This window comes from Pseudopipra pipra, chromosome 7 (genome assembly GCF_036250125.1).
Source record: "Pseudopipra pipra isolate bDixPip1 chromosome 7, bDixPip1.hap1, whole genome shotgun sequence".
Lineage (NCBI taxonomy): Eukaryota > Metazoa > Chordata > Aves > Passeriformes > Pipridae > Pseudopipra > Pseudopipra pipra.
The window spans coordinates 24,166,921-24,186,142 of record NC_087555.1 but is presented as its reverse complement, the minus strand read 5'-3'; the positions used below and the strand labels follow the sequence as shown (position 1 = coordinate 24,186,142).

At 44.1% G+C, this 19,222-nt stretch overlaps 1 long non-coding RNA gene across 1 annotated transcript; it reads right to left on the bottom strand.

Annotated features, from left to right (window-relative positions):
* Positions 1-699: 699 nt before the first annotated feature.
* On the bottom strand, positions 700-18,380 carry LOC135417619 (uncharacterized). Its single transcript, XR_010432142.1, has 2 exons — positions 18,328-18,380; positions 700-889 (listed from the first exon to the last, which is right to left on the bottom strand). It is a non-coding gene; the product is annotated as an uncharacterized LOC135417619 (long non-coding RNA).
* Positions 18,381-19,222: the final 842 nt, after the last annotated feature.

The following is a 19,222-nucleotide window of genomic DNA, read 5'->3' as shown; positions in this document are numbered from 1 at the left end:
AATAAGAAAAGATTTGCACAGCACTTAGCTCTAAGTGACTGTCTATGGAAAGCAGAAATAGCAAAGGAGACAGTGAGGCAGTGTAATTTTAAATTATTCCAGAAAGTTATAATTTCCCTCAATTCTTTACTCAAGAGTCTCCATCTGAAATACTTTGGACAGTTTTGGGCTCCCAATATGAGAGAAATTTAGAGCAGGTGAAGAGGAGTCAGTAGAGAGACTCTGAGGTGGCTGGAGGGCATGAACGCAATGTCCAAAGAAGGGCAGAGGCAGGAGGTTGGGCTTGAGATGTCCACCAGATTCAGAGCAGAAAGGGCAGGCTGGTGAACATCCTTTAATAGGAAGAATCTATCTTCCCAGACCCCAAAAATCCCGTTGGATAGATTGTGCTGGATTCCACTGGAGAACTTCCAAAAGGAGATTTTTCTTGTCTGATTCTCTTTTGGTCATCTGTTATGACAGACCTTCATGGAGTCTATATCTCCTATGTCTCGATCTTGTGTTTAGCCAGGAGCAATCTCTCTAGACTTGCCATCCACTCTGATCTCACAAACTACAGGAGGCCTCCTGTGAAAACTTCTTTGAGTAGGAAAAAAATCTGATGAGTAACTGCGACATTTCCTTAGAAAACAAAACTAAGCTAAATGTGGAAAAACAAAGTGTTTCACCTCACAATAGAGAGTATCCGCTGTAAGGAGCTGCTTTGTTATCAGTTTATTTTAGAGAGCAGATGTCCAAAATGGAAAGATCTTGACAAGTTCTTCTTTATACAGTTACATCTGACAGCAGAGGTGTTAACTGAATCTTTCAGTATTTTACTCCTGAGGGGCTCCATCACCTTCAGACACAAAGCACAGGACTTCTCTTGAAGTTTGGGACTTTCTCTAACCTGCAGATGCAATTGCCTGCTGGATTCTTAATACCATATATGAAGAGACAGATAGTAACAACTTTCCCCTCCTTCTCTTTCCTGTCTATTTTTATCTGAGTAGTCTGAAAAGTCCATTGCCTGAAGGTATAAAAAAGGTTGGTGATAAAACTGTGTGTATTTCCATCTGTTGTTGTTTCTTGCACTCAGACATTCTGCCTGTTCAGAGTTAATTGTACGTTGGCTTTACTTCTCATAAAGGACCCAAAGGACCTTGACCTTTGGCACTTACACAGGTTTTTTACTGTGGTCTTATGCACATAGATTATGCAGCCTGTGTGGAAAGGAAGTAGTTTTCTGAACCTGACTTCGGAAGTCATGAACTCCAGCGCATGGACTGGGATATAAGGAGACCCTAGGAATTTAGCATTTCCATCTCATTTTGCAACACGAGTATCCCCATTCTGATACAAAACACCTACAGACTTAATCTACCCTTGGGTGAAATGAATTCTCTCATAACTGTAGCTTAGCCCAAATAATTGTATGTGCTATAGACACTTGACACAGTGGGGTAGATTTAATAAACCAGAGCTGTATAGACCATTCCTGTGGTTTAGCTTTAGAACCTCTCTATCGAAAACTTAGGAAATGAAGAGTTAAAAAGGAAATCCACATGTGTTTATAGCCAAACGGACTATAATGAACGTGTGAAATGAATTACCAAGAAAAGCCTTTGGTAAATTATGGTTTAAGCATAAAGGCCAGTCAAAAAAAAACAGGTTGAATGAGAAAATGAAAGACATAAAGTTCAGAGGGCGACAGTTACAGGCAGCTGACAGGCTTGTCAGAACCAGTATACTTCTCTGCAGTGACTCACAGTTTTCATCTCTGTTACCATGTGTGTCCTCTCAGAAAGAGAGCAGACCACCTATGCGATGCTGAGCTTTCCCTCCATGTGCATAGAGATGTGCCCATACATTTATAATCAGAAAGCTGTGTGGTCTAGGATTTCAAGGGGGAAATAAAAGTTGGATTCAAGATCCTGAGTTTTAATCCCAGTGGTTCCCAAAGGCTCATTGCACCAAACCTGAGAAAGTCACTTGCTTGTATCTGCAATTAAGGAATATGAGACCTTTGGGGAACCATGTTTTCTAATGAGTAGATCTTTCTTATTTCCTTGCTTATTTCTGACAAGGATAATAAATACAAAATGGGCCTATTTAGATAGTCCATCTTTATGTTTCCATTCATTCACTTCTTTGTTTTCTTGCTTTGTCAAGTGGTCCAGGCTACAAGTAGGAAAATATTTTAAGAGATGCCCAGCTTCATGTACAAAACTTCTGCCTGAAGATTTGGCTGCTGGTCCTTGTGAGTCAGTCCCAGACCTTAAAACTACCACAACCCCGTACCTTTACTTTACTTGCCTGACTCTCCTGAAATCAATCAGAGCTGCTTACCCAAAGTCCTGACCTCCTTGTTGTTGCTGATAGCTAAAAATTTGTGCAAGTCCCAAAAGAAGCAGGATAAAAGACATTTGTTACCCTTTCATGCTAAGGTCATCTTGTTCCCCTTAGGTGCTTTCTCTAGGCTAGTTTTGAATAGCTGAGTAATAAGAAATTTTCATCCCTGCAGATTATAAGGCTGCAGACTGATGGCATCTTCTTGTCTTGGCTTAGCAATGTAGTCAAGACAGTCCAAACTGTCTTTACATCATTTTCTTGAAACTGATGGCCTCCAGAAATGTACAGGTGGCTTCCCTGGCTGGCATGCATTGGAGGCTCCTGGGCATGCTAAGCCTCATAGTATGTAAGAGTCACTGGAGGTAGAGATGGTGCCAGGCTTGTATTTGTATTGGAAAGGACAGTTGTTTCTCAGGGCACTCTTTTGTATCATGCAAAATATAAATTTCTTCAAAATTTCCAGCCATGGAAGGAAGAAAGTTTTTCCAACTGAAAACATGAAAACTTTCCATTAAATGCCAGATTGTGTGATACAAAGCACTGATGGCCCTCTGGCCACAGCTGCTTCTGTTTAGTCATAGTGTGAGCAAAAAGACACTCAAATAACACATTTGCACTGGAACAGCCCTTGCTCTAACTTGCGTTACTGCAGCTGGACTCACATCAAAACCCAATGCACCGTGTGGAAAGCAATTACCCACTGCAAAATGGTGGAATGAAAAGCACTCTTCAATATCCCCTTTCTTAATGGTGCTGAACCAGATCCGGCAACCCAACAAAATACTTGAGACTCTTTCTCTCTCCCCCTCCTCCTCTTTCTTTCCCTCTTTTCGTCTGTTTTCAGCTGCATTGCAAGATCCATCAGGCATGCTAAGCTGAGAGCAATTTTACCAGAGCTTTTATCGTCCCATCCAGGTTCTTGACTGGCCTGGCAAGACTTGTGTAACTCCTTGTAAAACTGTGAGGATTCTGGTTAGGGGCCACATTGCACTAATTTACAGGATATAAACAGATATTGTGAGACCAACCATGAGATATGGGGAGGATTCAGCTAAGCTTCTTGAACAGACTCTGGGGCCCAGCTGGTGGCCAGACGTAACCCGGACACATAGTTTTGAATCTGGGAAGGGATGAGTCGGGGAGCTGTGGGAGCAAAGGTCTGCAGAACCCATGGCAGAAAAAAACCACTATGTGAAGCCTTTTATAACAGATGAGTTGTTAGAGGTCCCATTTCACAAAACAGGTGCTTGTTTTTCTTCAGCAAAACACATACATGAGAAAACAAATTGCTGTAGACCAAAATGACAGTCTTGTGATACAAAAGAGGGAGTTTGCTGAAACAGCTTTGCATCTTCAAGTGCGTCCAATGGTGTGCCTTATTTGGGAGATGCAGCCTGTCAAGTTCAAGTGAATTAGATCATTGGTTTTCTGATGCAGGAAGCACAGCAAGATTTCCCAGCAGCCAGGAGGGTGGTTTGTTTGGGTTGGGTTTTTTTTATTATTAGAATTCATGTTTTTCCTTGCTGATAAAATTTATGTCAGAATATAATGGCGTTTGTAATCCAAATAATTTATAGCCTCTTTTTTTTTTTCAATTGTTCTCCTTATTTTGTTTCCCACCTTCCTATGGGAAAGGACCCCACGTTTGGAGTAAAACATCTCCATTCAGTGGCTTGGGGTTTTCTTTTGCCACCTTTAATACTATATGTCACCTACTAGCAGGCTAGAAAGCTAGTGCCCTATCAAAAACCTATACCTCATTCTAGATGATACGTAATCCCAAATGAAAAGGTAGTTCCTTCCTCAGAGAGGTTGCTATTTACCCCCACAATAAAAAATCCAATATAGATGAGCACTAACAAAGCAAAGAGGACACAGAATTAGTACTCCACATGGAGAGATATTCAGGTCACCCAATTTCAGACACCGCCCCTTGTTGTCCTGCACTTCTGTCATCTCAGCATGGCCCATGACAACACTCAGATTTCCCATTCCATAGTAATTGCTGGTTTGCCAAGAGTATAAATCTTGATGTAGTCTTACCCCAAAGGGCAACACTTGTAACACACCAACCCGTGTGGCACACCGACCCCATGAGTGCAACAGAGTGTGTGCCACCCACTACAAGTGATAACCTGGGGTGGCAATTTGCAGAACACACAAACTTTTCCCCACCAGCTGGTGAGTGGACTGGTGAGCATGAAGTGGATCTGCTTTTTCTGAGCTGCTGTGGTGGCTGGTCAACATCAGGGGTATCTCCCCACTGAGAAGTGACTGTGTGATGATTAGGCAGGGCCAGCACCAATAAAGAGCTGTGGAAGTTGCTAAAGGCATTTTAAATGAGCTCGACATGAAGAATATATCTCTGCACTTGAGAGGTGGATACTCAGCAGTTTTGGGGACAGGCACAGAGTAAAGAAGAGGAGCTGTGCCTCAAAAGCTGCCATGGAGCAGCCCTGTTGTAGTGAGTGCACAAGGACTTGGGGGAGGATTAAAAGGAGAGCCTGCTGGGAAAGCAGAAGGCGCTAGCGAGAAGAGCAGTGAACAAGCGCGCTAATTGCAAGAGCAGCAAGGAAAATATGACAGGGAAAAGAGTCAAGGGGAAGCCAGAGGGGCCCCATCAGCCTGCTGCTTTGTCGGGTGCAAATGGTTTCAGCAGAGGCAGCTCACAGCTGTAGGGAGCAGGTGCAAGGGCAGACGGATGCTGCCCTGAACCTGGGGAGAAGGCTGTAGGCAGGAAGGAAACTGGTTTTCCCAAGCTCCAAACAACAGCACGCGAAAGAGGGAGAAGAAAGGAGAGCAACATTCAGACAGAGGAGAAACAGTTCTGTCACTCTCCACTTCAGGAGCATGATGGGCAGATGAAAGATGAATTTACTTCAGCCAGTCCTGTCAGATGTTTCTGAGCTATGGGACTTATCAGCTGTCAGAACAGAAAAGAATAAGCTAAACAAAAAGCTTTCACAACCCTCATTCCCAAATCTGTGCGTCATAGTGTGCCACAAAAAATGATTTCTGGCTTTTTCTTTTTCTTTCTTTTTTCTACCCCCTTTTCTCTGCTACTACTAAATACTTTTTCCTTTCTCTCACTGGACAGCTGGAGAGAATCCAGACGGCTGCTGTTTTTGTGCCTGCACAGTGAATGCAATGTGGGGATGCTTATAGGTGGCTTTCCAAGTAGCCAAACACAATGGTAGCAAGGGGCAATGTGTGTGGGGAGCAGAGAGCTTTCTCTGGACTGAAATGGCAGAGGCAATGGCAGTGTGGGAATTCAGGGCTTCCTATCTCTTCATTCTTCCTTTATCTACCTCAAAACCTTATGCTTCTCTTCCCCTGTGCCACCTCTTTTCAAGGGCCAGCCTGTTCAGATGGGTGCCACCACACAAAGCCCGGATGTCTCTGCACAACAGTCTCCCTGTGGATTCAGCTGGTGGCTTGTTCTAATTAATTCCTTTTAAGCTGGAGTCTGGAGGTAATTGTCAATCCAGATACTCTTGACTAGCTTAGATGAATACTCAGTACTGGGCTGGAAGAGAAGGAGGTAAAAGGAGCTCTGCTGTGACAGATCAACACCCCACTGATGCCCCCAAATCAGCAAGTAGATTGAGTACTGAGGACTCCTGAGGTCTCTTGTAATTGAATTATCTGATGATCCAGCGAAGTGTCATCTCTGCAACAGAGGCCTGGGGCAGGTTGCTGGGGAATAGGACTTGCATGGAGTTGTCCTTCCCTTGCACGGTTCATGTCTCAGCAGAAAAATCTCACACAAGAACCTCTGAACCACAGGCTGCTGAGACTTTTAATCATTCCTGACTCTTCTGATAGCATTTTAAGGTTATTTTCTAGATTAGCCCTCACTGAGTGTCCAGGAGAATCTGAGTAGCAGGGTTCAAAGAGCAGAAACGCTTAACAGCTTGACCCAATGGGGAGCCTGGCTTGAAGAGAGAAATCAAACCTCACATTCGTTATCCACCAGACACAAAGGGGTAATGCTTCCTTCCAGTTTATCATGGCTTTATGGATTACTAAGCATCAGCTAAGCTACTATATCAGTCTACATCAGCAGTCTCAGTGTAATAAACACAAGGGAATGTGGTAACCTATGTAAAAGAAGGATCTCAGATAAGCTGTGTTACCCTTTGCTTGGTTCAGGCCAACAGTAAACACCCAGGTGGTTCCTTTAGCTCTGCTGATGCCTGGTAACTTGCCATGCTCTTTATCATTTGATTATGACCATCACACTCACCCTGTGGACTTGGTTGACAAGTTTCCTTCCTTGTTTTTCTCTGCATTTTGGCTGTCTTCATATCCTGTCCCTGGTTTGTTTCTGTCAATTCTTTAAACAGCTGCTGGGTTCTGCTCCAGAGGTGGCTGCATTCCAGCAGTGGGGAATGTGACTCCTGACATATGGGAGAGCTGGTGCCGTGTGTCAGGAGCTGTGAAGCTGAGAGATGTGACACATCCATGTCAGCTTGTCAGCACTGTGCAGCCCCAGAAGAGGTCCCAGTTTGGACATCCATTTTATTATCTTCATGTACTTCAGCTTGGTTTCTAGCAACAGTTCCTTGTGTGCATTTCCCAGCCTTTAACTTGAGTCATGCCCTCTGAAAATCTCAGCAGTTGCCGTACACTGAATAGGCTTCACACATGAAATCCCATGCTGGAAATGACTCTCAGTCATCAACTGCAAGCAGCACCAGAGAACAGAGCTGCTGAGTGTGATACTGGTGTCAAGTATCCAAGCAGCTGGGATGCTCTTTGCTTTCCCCATGCTGTGTTAGGAAGGGTCATGCTGCATTTGCCACGCTGAGTTGGGTCTCCATTTTCAAAATATTTTCTGGGCTTCTCAGGAATCTCCCTCTGGCTCCCTCAGTTATTGGCAGGTGCTTCACCACATCCCTCTTCTTTCTCTCTTGCGGTCAGCTGGTGCCAATGCCCTCCACAAACAAGGGCATCTTCACCCATTCACTGCTGCCCCTTGCGTCCAGCAGGTTCCAATGTGTCTGAAGCCTCCTCTGCTTTTTTTCCTAGAACAGAAACAGGATGTTGGCTGTGCAAGAAAGCATCTATGGGTTTGCTGCGTTCATTTTTTTCTCTGCTGTTTCACAAGCCGTCATCTGAGTTCTCATGGACCAGCAGTGATCTGTGAGCCATCAGCTGGGAGAGTCAGAAGCAGAGAATAAAATCTATGACTCAGTTTCCCACAACTCAATTCCTTTCATGTCATTACTGACCAGTATCAGTATTACGAACTCCAAAACTCCACAACCTACTCACACGCTGTGGACAGTGATGTTACTAGCATAGAATAACATTCCAACATGGAGAAGAAGCTGAGAACATGGCAGAAAAGCTGAAGTCACTGTATCTAGCAGAAACGCTTAACAGCTTGACCCAATGGGGAGCCTGGCTTGAAGAGAGAAATCAAACCCACTTACAGCAGAACATGAATTTGTAGAGCTCCACCCTTTCCAGCTGAGAAATTTGCCACAGTCCTTTTACTTTAGCCAATATACTGTCTCTGCATCCCCTTCCCTCTAGAAGATCTCTTTTCGACAGCTGCTTAAATGGACCCTCTGCTTAGTCCTTTTTTCAAGCCATTCAGCCCAGCCTCACCAATAAAGCTCATCAATTAAGCCTCAGAGAGCGTCATCTGCTTCTCCCCAGGAGTTGCATGGCCATTTCCATGTATTAATATCCCTATTCCACTGAAAAATCAGCCTACAATTAGGACAGTTAGGACACACTGTGTAGCAGACTGCCATGAAAGCTGTTGCTGGCCTCAACTCAGCTTAAGGGGAGAGGAGGAAGAGGATCTTCAGCTTGGCCCACAGAACAGGTCCTACTGCCATTCCCTAGGGCCAGGAAAAGACTTTGCTCAGATGATTCCAATGCCAGGACACATAGAAGAGAAACAAGCCTCTACAGCAGGGTCAAACCAGAGTCTAAGCTCTGTATACCTGGAACATGCTCCAAATTGCTGGAAGTAGAACAAAGACCATTTTGCTAGCCAAGAAGGATTGTGATCCCCAAGCACGGAGGTGGCAACCCAGAGAAATTACGTGAAATGGGAATCCAGTCATGCAGAATGAAAGAATACAACTTCTCTTTCTTTTCAACAGAACGTTTCCTATGCTTCACTTCTGTCCTTTAGCTGGAATAGAGCAGAACGAGGCAGCCTCTGTGTACTTTAGCTCAGAACAATGAGGACATATGTCCTTGGGGATGAGAGAGAAATTCATGTCAAATTAAAAAGTAAAGACTGTTGGAATAGCCCAAAGTACAGCTGTAAGCCAGAGATATAAACATGTTTCCAGCCTCCAGGAACAAGGAAGGGGGCAAAACAGGCAAGCACAGAACCAGGAGTCACACATGGGCACTCTGCACTTACATCCATCACTTACTAGTACCACTAAACCCCAGTCCACTAAACTTTTACAGCAGGAAGAGGAAAACCATGCCTAACCAGAGCCATTTCTTGAGACATTTCCACATGAGCCTCTCCTCCACTGAACCAGCAAAGACTCTTCCTTATTATTCTCACACGTTATACCTCTACAAATTCTGGTCCTTGCTTATTTCTCTCCCCTCTGTTCGTTCCCCTGCATGGTGAGTGGCAAAGCCCTAAGCTCCAAAGATAATGCTGTGCCAAGGCACTTAGACACGGCTATGTCTGGACACAGAATATTTTTCTCTGATTCTCAACAGTGTTGTCTGAATATGTCACTGCTTGCATGGAGACAGGACTTCTCAACCTCTTTATAATACAGAGCAGGGCTTTTGCTCGCCCAGGGAAGCTGAGGCACAATAGAATCTACCCAAAGGGCCTCCCACAGCCCCTGAAATAGACTTTAAATCCTACTGTGATGTCAGAGTTCAAGAGAGCAACTGAAGATTTCTGCCTTCAAGAGTTTTGGGGAACCTGAATCACGTCTGAGATTGATGGTAAGGCTGATGGTTGCAGTCATGGTCGTCATACCTTGCCTTGCTATCTCAAACACTCTAGAGCTGGGAGGTTATTAACATCTCCTGAGCAGTTATATTAATGTGTACAACAAGAGCCTTAACTTCAAGATGGCCACAAAGCCAAACAGAAGCACCTCTGGTACAAACAGAGACGGAAAAAATACAAAATCAGTCAGAATTAGTTGGAAGCTCTTCTGGATTAAAAGGATGAGGACAGGATTTTGCATATGACGAAAAAAAACAGAGAGCAGTAGCACCTGTGTCTTATCTTAAAATTGTTTTTATACTACTGGAGTGTATGCAGATGAAACACAACTCGGTATCACAAACTAGCAACAGAGATGTTCATGATACAAACACGATTATTATTACATTATACATATAGCAGTATACATACAGCAAGAACAAGAGGCTGTAACTACTAAAGGAAAAGTGTAAATTGAAACTATCAGCACAAGCCACAAGCTGCTGATCTGTGTTTCCTACAGCAGTGATGAAAACATCACTGCTGGCTCACTGCTAAATACATGCAAACGCTTGCCAGAGGTAAAGTTGGTGCTATAGAGTACCACCTGTAGTGGTGTCAGTGCTATACAGTTTCTCTCTAGCCCAAGAAGGTATATTCCATTTCACACCAAAGGATCAGAAGATTAACTGTGTACACCTATTGCAAAGTCTATAAGAAAATAATAAACTACGGCACAATGCTGTTCTTGTGGAGTCAAATGGCAGTAATTTCTTTGCTTGCCAGTGAAATCAATCCTACATCTACAGGACTGCTTTCTTGGGCCAGAATGCTCAAGCATGATATTAGACAACCAGAGATGTTGAGGGGCTTTTTCTTATACTAAGCCAAGACAAGGATAAATTGCAGTTTATCCATTATTTTTCCTGGTTTGTCTTTACATTGGCTTATCAAATTGTGAACATCATCACCTGCCAGGATGTAGGAGATGTTTTCACAGACAGATCATCTAATTTATATTTCCTAGATTCATGGATTTTAGGACCACTGCGATAAACTATTCCAGTTTCCTTAGTAGTACAGATTAAAATCAAGAATGGTGTAAAATATCAATACCATTGCAAGTAGGACAAGAGCACATCTCTACAACTGCAAGAGGGCATTACAGAGGTCTAAACAAAGAAGATTGATAGGAGATGATTGTAGCTTGGCCCTTATAATGTAAGGCTGAAAGGAGACAGGCTCATAACAAAGAAAACTAAGCCCTCCACATAATTCATCACTGAACAGTTCATGTCTGACACCAGACACTGAGAAAACGGAAAGCTTGCATGGATTTAATAACTGAATGGATAGATTAATGGAAAAACAATCCATCAAGGGGTCCTACTCACAGATACAGCACCTCTGAGCCACCAGATGCTAGCAGAGTTACCTATGATGCATCTTCCTTCACCAGGCACCCACTGTTGGCTTCTGTCAGAGAGAGGGTTTGGGGCAGCTGGACTTTTGGTTTGATATGGCTCAGTCTCTCTTATGTGGAAAGCACTGACAGGCCACACTGAATTTTCAGGACCATTCTGAGCCTGACACCAGACTTTTCATCTCTACCTGTAGGCAGTGGATCTGTCAGCATAGTCCAAGGTTATACTGAATCTGAGGCTGGGGCACCATGTGTTCCATCAGACTTGATCCCTGCTTTCCCTGGAAGTGGCTGAACAGATGCAAAGTGGGTTGATCTGGGATCATCCCCCCAGTCATTCACAAAACTACACTTCAGTGCAATGCAGACACAGCCCCTGGGACTTGTGCTCCTCTGTTTGAAGTACAAACCCTTCACATCAGTTGTCTTCTAGCCTTGGAAAAATACTTAAGGTGCTTGAGTATGAAACCAAGCGAGTCTCCCCCTTCGTCCCTGCCAGGAAGCGCTCCAGAGGGGTGAAATTTGTTTTTCTGATTAGACTTCATGCAGCACGACCTTTGCCATCTCCAAGCCAGGTCAGCCTGATTAATGGGCTGTTGTCCCAGCACAATGAGGACCAGAGGGTGTGAGGTTGCTAGGACATTCTCCTAACAGCTTATGCAGAAGAATCACTCCTGGATTGCTCTGCACCATTAAGCAAAGAACCTGGGGGTCTTTAATTTATCAGGTGGGAAGTGAGGATAATTACTTTTCAAGCAGCCAATATACCCAACGTGCACTCACAGCGGAAGCAAAGCAGGGAAGCTGGGGGATTCAGACACTGTTTACATTCCAGTGAAACTGGATCTCAGAGCTATACACCAAAATTGGGAAGGGAGTGTCAGACTGGGATGGAGAGGAGGACAGGCTGTTATATAGAGTGACTGACAGATTAATCTAATAGTCTGGACTCTGAGGCTCCACAGGTGTTCAGACCAGTGATCAGACCAGCCAAATTTGCAGACAATAAATCCCAAACCTGCATGGGGCCATTGTGACTAATTTTGCTAGGGGCAATGTCAGGTGTGCGATAGGATACAGGGCCCCCCTTCCACACGAGGACTGAAAGGATCCAGTGAATATGGAGAGCATTTTGAAAAATTAATTTCTTGCTCCTTTCCTACCTCTCTCTGGTTTTGATATCACACTTTATTGTCAGGATCTTTGGTCATTACATAAAGAGAATCAAATCATGAAGAGGGACAACACTTTCCCTTCTGAGCAGAAGGCTGGAATTGTTTCCTGTCACAACAGGACTGCAGTTACTGTTCATTTAACTTTCAGGAGAGGGATTGAAAGCATAAATGTTACATGATGGTCTCACCCAAGAAAAGCTTGCCTTATATCTTAGCCTGGGTCCAGGATCTCTCTGTACTCTTTTCCTAAAATGAAGCAGTCGTTTGACCAGTGACTGGTCTCTGGAACTGAGGTGGGTCAGGTGTACCCCACCTGGGAAATCATTTGGGATAAGCATGGACAATGAGGGATGATAGATTCCTCCCAGCTGTCTGAGAAGGAGGACCAGTGAGGCTTGCTGTCATGCTCAGGAAGATAACCATTGGGAAGGAAGCAGCTGAAAAAGAGGAAATCTAAATGTGCCTCTAAATACCAAAACAGCTCCAAAGCTGACCAAGAAGTAGGAAGATCTTTGTAGGACACATAAGAGGGTTGGAGAAAACACAAATCTTATCTGAGAGGAAAAGTGACTGAACATTCTTGCTATGAATGTTGCTGATAAGCCTAGCATACAGTCTTTCCTCACATTCTGTGCAACCAGAAGACACAAGACTTCATATTTTGAGTCTCTCTGTGTGACATCCCACCACTGCATAGAGCTATCACTGAGCTATCACATCCCTCTCCCCTTCTCTGTATCATCTCACAAGAGACATGTAAACATCATACCTCTTCCAGCCTTTAGGTGAAACCAACTCATCAATGATATCTTCATAATATTTAGCAGATGCTTGCACCTCTCCTGGGCTCAATAAATACATTCTGGGCTCATCTCCTATCCCTCTTAAAAGCACTACTTAAAAGAACAGAAGAGGGGAAAAAATAACCCCAGATGCAGTGCAGTGCCCTGCGGTCTCAGAGCCTTCCTCACGCTGAAATCCCCCACAAATGAAATATGTCTCACTTGGGGCAAGAGGTAAAGAAATGGTGATCTATCAGCTGCTAAAATGCGTCAGCACCAAGCAAGGAAGGGGAGAAGCAGGCCCTGTGAGGACAGGCGGGGATCACTCAGCAGCACAGGCAGCAGTGCTAGCTGCAAAGGCGTTTACGGAGGCCATCAATCCTCCTGTTTTTAGGCCTGGGCGGCCCATCAGCTGGGATCCAGCAAGAGTTTCCTCCCCTGCATCATGCAGCACTGGTGCCAAGGACTTGAGTTATGATGCTGAGTAGTGTAGGGGAAAAGGGCTTTTTGTCTTTTGTAATATACAGTGTTGGCTCTCCATCAAAAACAGTATAACAGGCTGCACAGAGCATCAGACTGGGATGTCCAAGTCTTGAAGCAGCAGGATGGCTGCAGGTGGCGACAAGACAGTTGTATATAAGCACATTGCATTTGTGTTTCCAGCTCCCTGGGACAACAGACAGGATGATATCATTACTCCTTCCTCTGGAGTGCCAACAGAGGTCCACAGGAATCACTCCATTAAATGCCAAGGGAGGCTCTACTTCTGTGGTGGTGAAAGGAGCTCCTGATCCATGACAAAGACTGGGCTGCAGGTATCCCTTTCACCCGTTGTCCTGTTTCCCCCATTTTCCAAGACTGCCCTGTGAACCAGGTGCTGTATGTGAGGTCTTTAGGCATAGAACGAAGGCTTTGCCATGTGCTTGGCAATGCCTGGCAGCTAAAGCCGTTCTCCCTGCAGAGCAAAGAGGCACTGGCTCCCCAGCACTAGAAATAGTAAAATACCACAAGCATAGTGTAGTTTCAGTAAAGAAATGTAACCACACGTGAGCAGGGGGAATTCAGCTTTCTGGTGGAAATAAAAGGTTAAAGCAATGCTCCTAAGACTAATGAAATTATCCTGGCTGTCATCAGGGCTGGCTGAAAAAAAAGGGGCTTTTCCTGTTGATTTTGCTATTTCCTCTAGACAGTACTTATTTCCTTCATTTTCTCTAAGCTGTCACACCTTACCCTAGTAATCTCAGTGGTTGCAAGGATCCCACTCTACGTATTTGAAAAGGTCCATTTAGGCACAGAAAACTCTGTACTTTATATGAGCAAAGTCATATGGGTAAATTGTCAGTTCTTTTAGGAATTTATATGGGCAGAAAGTCATTTCCTGGTAAAATGGCGTTAGATAGGCATCTTTAACTTCCTCAGATTTTCTTCTTGCCTAACAGTAAACTGTCATATTTTCGAGTGATTAGAAAGAGATGGGCACCTCCTACACACACACACACACACACACACACACAAACACACACAAACACACACACACACACACATGCAGTTTGTTAGTCTGTGAATTTAACTGAATCATGAACTTACCTGCACGTGATAAAATGGGATCCTGACTTAGGATTTTCCAGGGACCTTATCACACATCACACTCATCATTATGCTACACAAAGCTCTAGAGATTCAGCTTACTAAATCACCAGTTATCTCCATATTACCTCTGACATTTACAGATCCTGACCAGCTGCAAAGAGTTTGGTTGGGTAAGGCTGCAGATAACCTTTTGCCCCTCTGTCTTCTGAATGGAGCAGCCACCTGGTCAAGGTAGAAATGTGACCTCCACAAAGGCATTGAAAATGGGCATTAACAGGGTAACATGGCACTTGACAAGTTAGGGAGAAAGACTCTGTTAAAAAAAGGCCTAAAATGTTTGTAGCCTAGTCAAGAGCTTTGAGTGAGCAGATGGCCTGACTGCAGCTCTACTAAGTCAGTTGAAATGGTTTCATGGCTGTGAACAACTTAAAGGAACTGTTTGCAACACCCGCCACTGTACATATGCTTAAATAACACCACTTGACCTGACGACTACACAAACAGAATCCCCTTTAGAGGACCGTCTTGTAGCACCTGTCAAAGATCCTCCTGATACTCTAATGCGAGGTCTAAGTGAAGAGATGGGGAATCTAACACCACACCCACATGCTGTCTAACCCCATAGAGAAAACACAGGCAATGTGAAATCCTTCCCAATCTGTCATCCACAACCAACCTGCCAGAAAGCAGCACGTATCTGTAAATACACTGTGGGAAGGAAAACTCATTGTTGCTACACATAAAAATGTGTTTCCATCAGGAGAGAGGACTGAAATGTGTTCAAGGCTAGTCAGAGCAAGAGGGTCTCCAAAGTACATGCTTCCTAAGAGATCTCAGTCCTTTCCACTGTAAGCACCGAGCATGGCTTGAATCAATATTGCCAGTGCAAAATGTGTTCTTCATCAATGGCACAATGTTAAGGTGAGCCTATGCTTTGCCTTGCCTCTCTGTAAGAAGTGATGTCAATCATCAGCTGCTAGGATCATGATTTAACCCTCTGGAAGATAGCAATAAGATTCCTGGGGGCAGTTCATTCATGTGGGAGTTTTTCTGCATTTGTCACTGGATGGAGGTGGACTTTTGCAATAGATCATATATTTTACAACTTTACTTTCCCTGGGTAAGTGATGTTCCTGTCAGAGCAGCAGAATTTGGCAGTGCTGCTCTGAACCTCTTTCTAGCTCCACCAGTTTGATTAACATATGCTGAGATGAAGAGTTCAGTTTCTTTCCCTAGTTATGTTCAAGGTTTAGCACAGTGGGGCTTTCTGATCACTAGAGATTTTAAGTGTTATGTAAATATCGTAATACTTTATCATGTCATTGATTGCTCTTGGGGATGGTCTGGGTATTTTCAGGGTTGGATGCTACTTACAGATGTGGAGCCCTAAGTAGTGTCTACATGCAAGACATGAGACTAAGGTCCCAAGTAGTTAATGGAAATATAACATGAACTGTCAATACATGACCAGAGAACTGGTGAGACGACCAAACTTAGGTGCCTACTCTGTTTATAAAGCATACAAATATGTAGCCTAGAGAAAAGAAAGAGGGGATGTGATGTCTAGAATATCTCAAAGATCTGTGAAACAAATATATTGACTAGATAGAGAGATGGCAGCAAAAAAACTCCCACAGATGAGACGTACATTCCACAGAAGATGAAGTACTGTCACTGTAAGTAAGGGAAAGATGTGGCATCCTGCAAAAAGAGAACTTTGCCTATATATTTGGCCTTAGTATACTGTACCACAAAAATTGGCTGTATCATTGATCTGAAAATGCAGGACTGGCAGAGCTCACTGGGGAGAGAGTTCATTCATAGCAGAGAATGTTAAGTCATTTCTCTGAGTTAAGCAGTAATGGAAAAAGGACACCTGTAAGGACTGTTTGTAGGCATCCCTATGAAACATACCAGGGAAGAGATGGAAGAGATTACCCAGTTCAGACTACAGACAACTCCATCACCAAAGCTGTGAGACCAAGCCTGTGATCTGGGCCTAGGAAGGTGATCTACCCTTCCTTTCTCAAGGCTCCCCACTGCAATGGAAGAAAGCCATTTCCTTTTAAAGTTTCTTTGCCTGGTCTATGAATTAAGGCACTGTTCTCCAGGGATATCCATCTGGAATGCATCTGACATATTTCTCCAGTGTTGCATTTGGCTCATGGGAATTGCTGTCCTCCCAAATAAGATCAGGGGTCCATCTACCCCATCTGCCTGTCTCCACAAACAGACAACACCAGATGCTGGAGGTGAAGCTGCAGGAAACCCCTGTGGTCAGGAGTTATAGGATATCCTACCTAGGGAGACATTTTCCTTCAAAAATCCTATAGCTGAATGTTAACGAATGGGCAGGAACGTGAGGTTTCTGCCTTCTCTAAGAATATGTGCCTGTGCGTGAACACAAGAAGTTACTATTTATGGGTTACTCTCCCTCAGCTGAGCTGCTGTAAATAACCATATATGCCGATAGCCTGCTCCTGCTGAGAGAGAATATGTGTTCGCTTAAAACTCAATGAACTCCTGGTTCAACCCTGGCTCTTCCTAAAGAAATAAACTGCAATAAAATAAGAGTTTGGCTCATGTTTGATCCATCTGAACACACCCCACTGTTCTTGAATCAAGTATGCATTGAAGCAAGATCATACTGGAATTGCACAGCAAGTGAAACTGTGAGAGCTGGCTGTGTTAGGTGCAGTGCTTTCACAACAGGACATAAATCTTCTCTTGAGAGCAGGAGGACAAAGGGAAGTTAAAAAGAAAAGGAAAAACAAGGTGATGTTCTTATTTTCTATGAAGAACCCAGACAGAAAATGCAAGCTTGAAGTCTTGACATGATGTGCTTAGGTTCATATTTTTGTTTTACAGAGTGAAAAAAATAATAAAAGCCTTACATTCCACAGCAGCAAGTCAGGACAAAGAGGAGACTGAAACCATGTCTGCAGGAGGAGAAACTGCAAAGATGCAAGACAGTTACCAAGTGAGAAAAGGAGCCAGCACTGTGGGAGTGTGAGCTGTAGCTCCGGGGCTGACTACTGGGAGACTGAAAGTAACCTTCCAGTACAGGCCTGATCCACAGAGCAATGTGGGTGCCTGAACCCAGGAGTTCCCACTGACTCCTTCCTCTGAAAAGGAGCTGACTGAAAATAATCTCTAGGAAACAGAGGGAAAACGCACCTTCTGCAACTCCATGGATTTCACATTGGGTGATGTGGAAATCATTCTACAAGACTCATCAAACTATGTTTGATTGTTTGCATCTACTATAAGGCATTGAATGTCTGAAATCATGTCAGCAGCAATGAGAGCAATGGCTAGAGTTCCAGAAGGAGAGGTGTTACATACATGATGGATGAGAAAGGGTTAGGTCTGATACAGTGCTCTTGGACTTGATCACAATTATCTACCTTGTGCCAGTTCTGATCAGGCAAAACCAAACACAACCCTGTGGCTTTTCAGGTGTCAGCAAGCGTCCTATCCTTGGCACCACTGGATGGAGTCAGGCTAGCTTAGCCAGCAGGTAATGCGTAGCTAAGCAGGTCATTTGGCAGACACGATGACTGCTGAATCCCAGGGTTCCTATGGCTTTGTGCCTCATGAGTCATCACCCATCCCAATTAGCTGGTATTAGAAAAGACTGAGCTTTCTCCAGAAATAGGAAGTGAGAGAGTTTCCCTTTTCAGCCAATTTTTCATCTCAGAATACGATTCAATACACATGAGATGGTCAAGCATTGAAACAGGCTGCCCAGAGAGGTGGTGGAGTCATCATCCCTGGAGGTATTTAAAAGATGTGTAGATGTGGTGCTTGGGTACATGGTTTACTGGTAAACATGGTGGTGCTGTATTAATGGTTGGACTTAATATTAGAGGTCTTCTCCAGCCTTGAGGATTCAATGTTATGGGGGAAGAAAGATAAAGCCACACAGTGTAGTCTTGTTGCTTTAGGAACCAGGGTGAACAAGACAACAGCCCTCCTTGAAATTACTGCCTCTGAGAAATCACCCACTCCTGGTCTGCAACTGAGACAGAACCAATGCTGCCAACCTCTGCCAGACAAACCCTCTGGCCTGCTCTTAGGGAATCCTAGACTTACACATATCCAGCCTCTCCCAGCAGCTTGTAAATTTTCAGTGTTATCCTGCCCACCTGAAGAAGAAAACATAAGATTGAACAGAATAAGGCCCTGAGCAACTTGACCTAACTTTGAAGTGAGCCCTGTTTTGAGCAGTAGTTTGGATTAGAGTCCTCCTGAAGTGCCTTTTAACCTAAACTGTCCCAATATAGACAAAGCGCCTCCAAGGGGACAACCACTGCTGGAGATGTGTCGCAAGATTCCTGCTGTTGGGATGCAATCAGGCATTGATATGATGAGCCTCCACAGCAATGCGCTGGTTTGATTGCTGAAAGACAGCTGCCTCCAGCAAAGGTGGAAAAGGCAGTCTCCATTTATTGGGTTTATTTAATCCTCCCAAAACTTGTGCCAATCAACACAAAAGAGCTTCTCTCAGCAGGCGGAGGGGGGGAAAAAAATTACTTAGCCCTCATTCAAGGAGCTAATCGTCTTGTCAGCCTAACACTTGAAGCTCCTGAGGACTACCTTGTATCTCATCTCTCCTCTTGCATTTCAGCTTCTGGATTTCTCTTTTCCCTCCTCTCCCATTACAACAGTCTTTGAGCCAGTCCTGGCATCTCTCTCCCTCTTGTGCAATGTTTGCCTACTACATGATCCGCTTTCCAGCAAGAAGTTTCTCCTGCAGTAATGAAAGCTGACAGCAAACAGGGACCAAGGTTCTTTTTCTGCAGAAATGCACACACCTCGCAGATTCCTACATGCTTCTTGCTGTTGGCCATAATAAATTCTCCTGGCAGTCATAAGCAGAATTAATGTACGTTTGAGTCCCCAGCTGGGGGGGCTGATGGCACAGTAGATAAAACAAAAACAACTATTGTATTTCCAAAACAGCACTGGGGGAGATGTCTTTTCATGT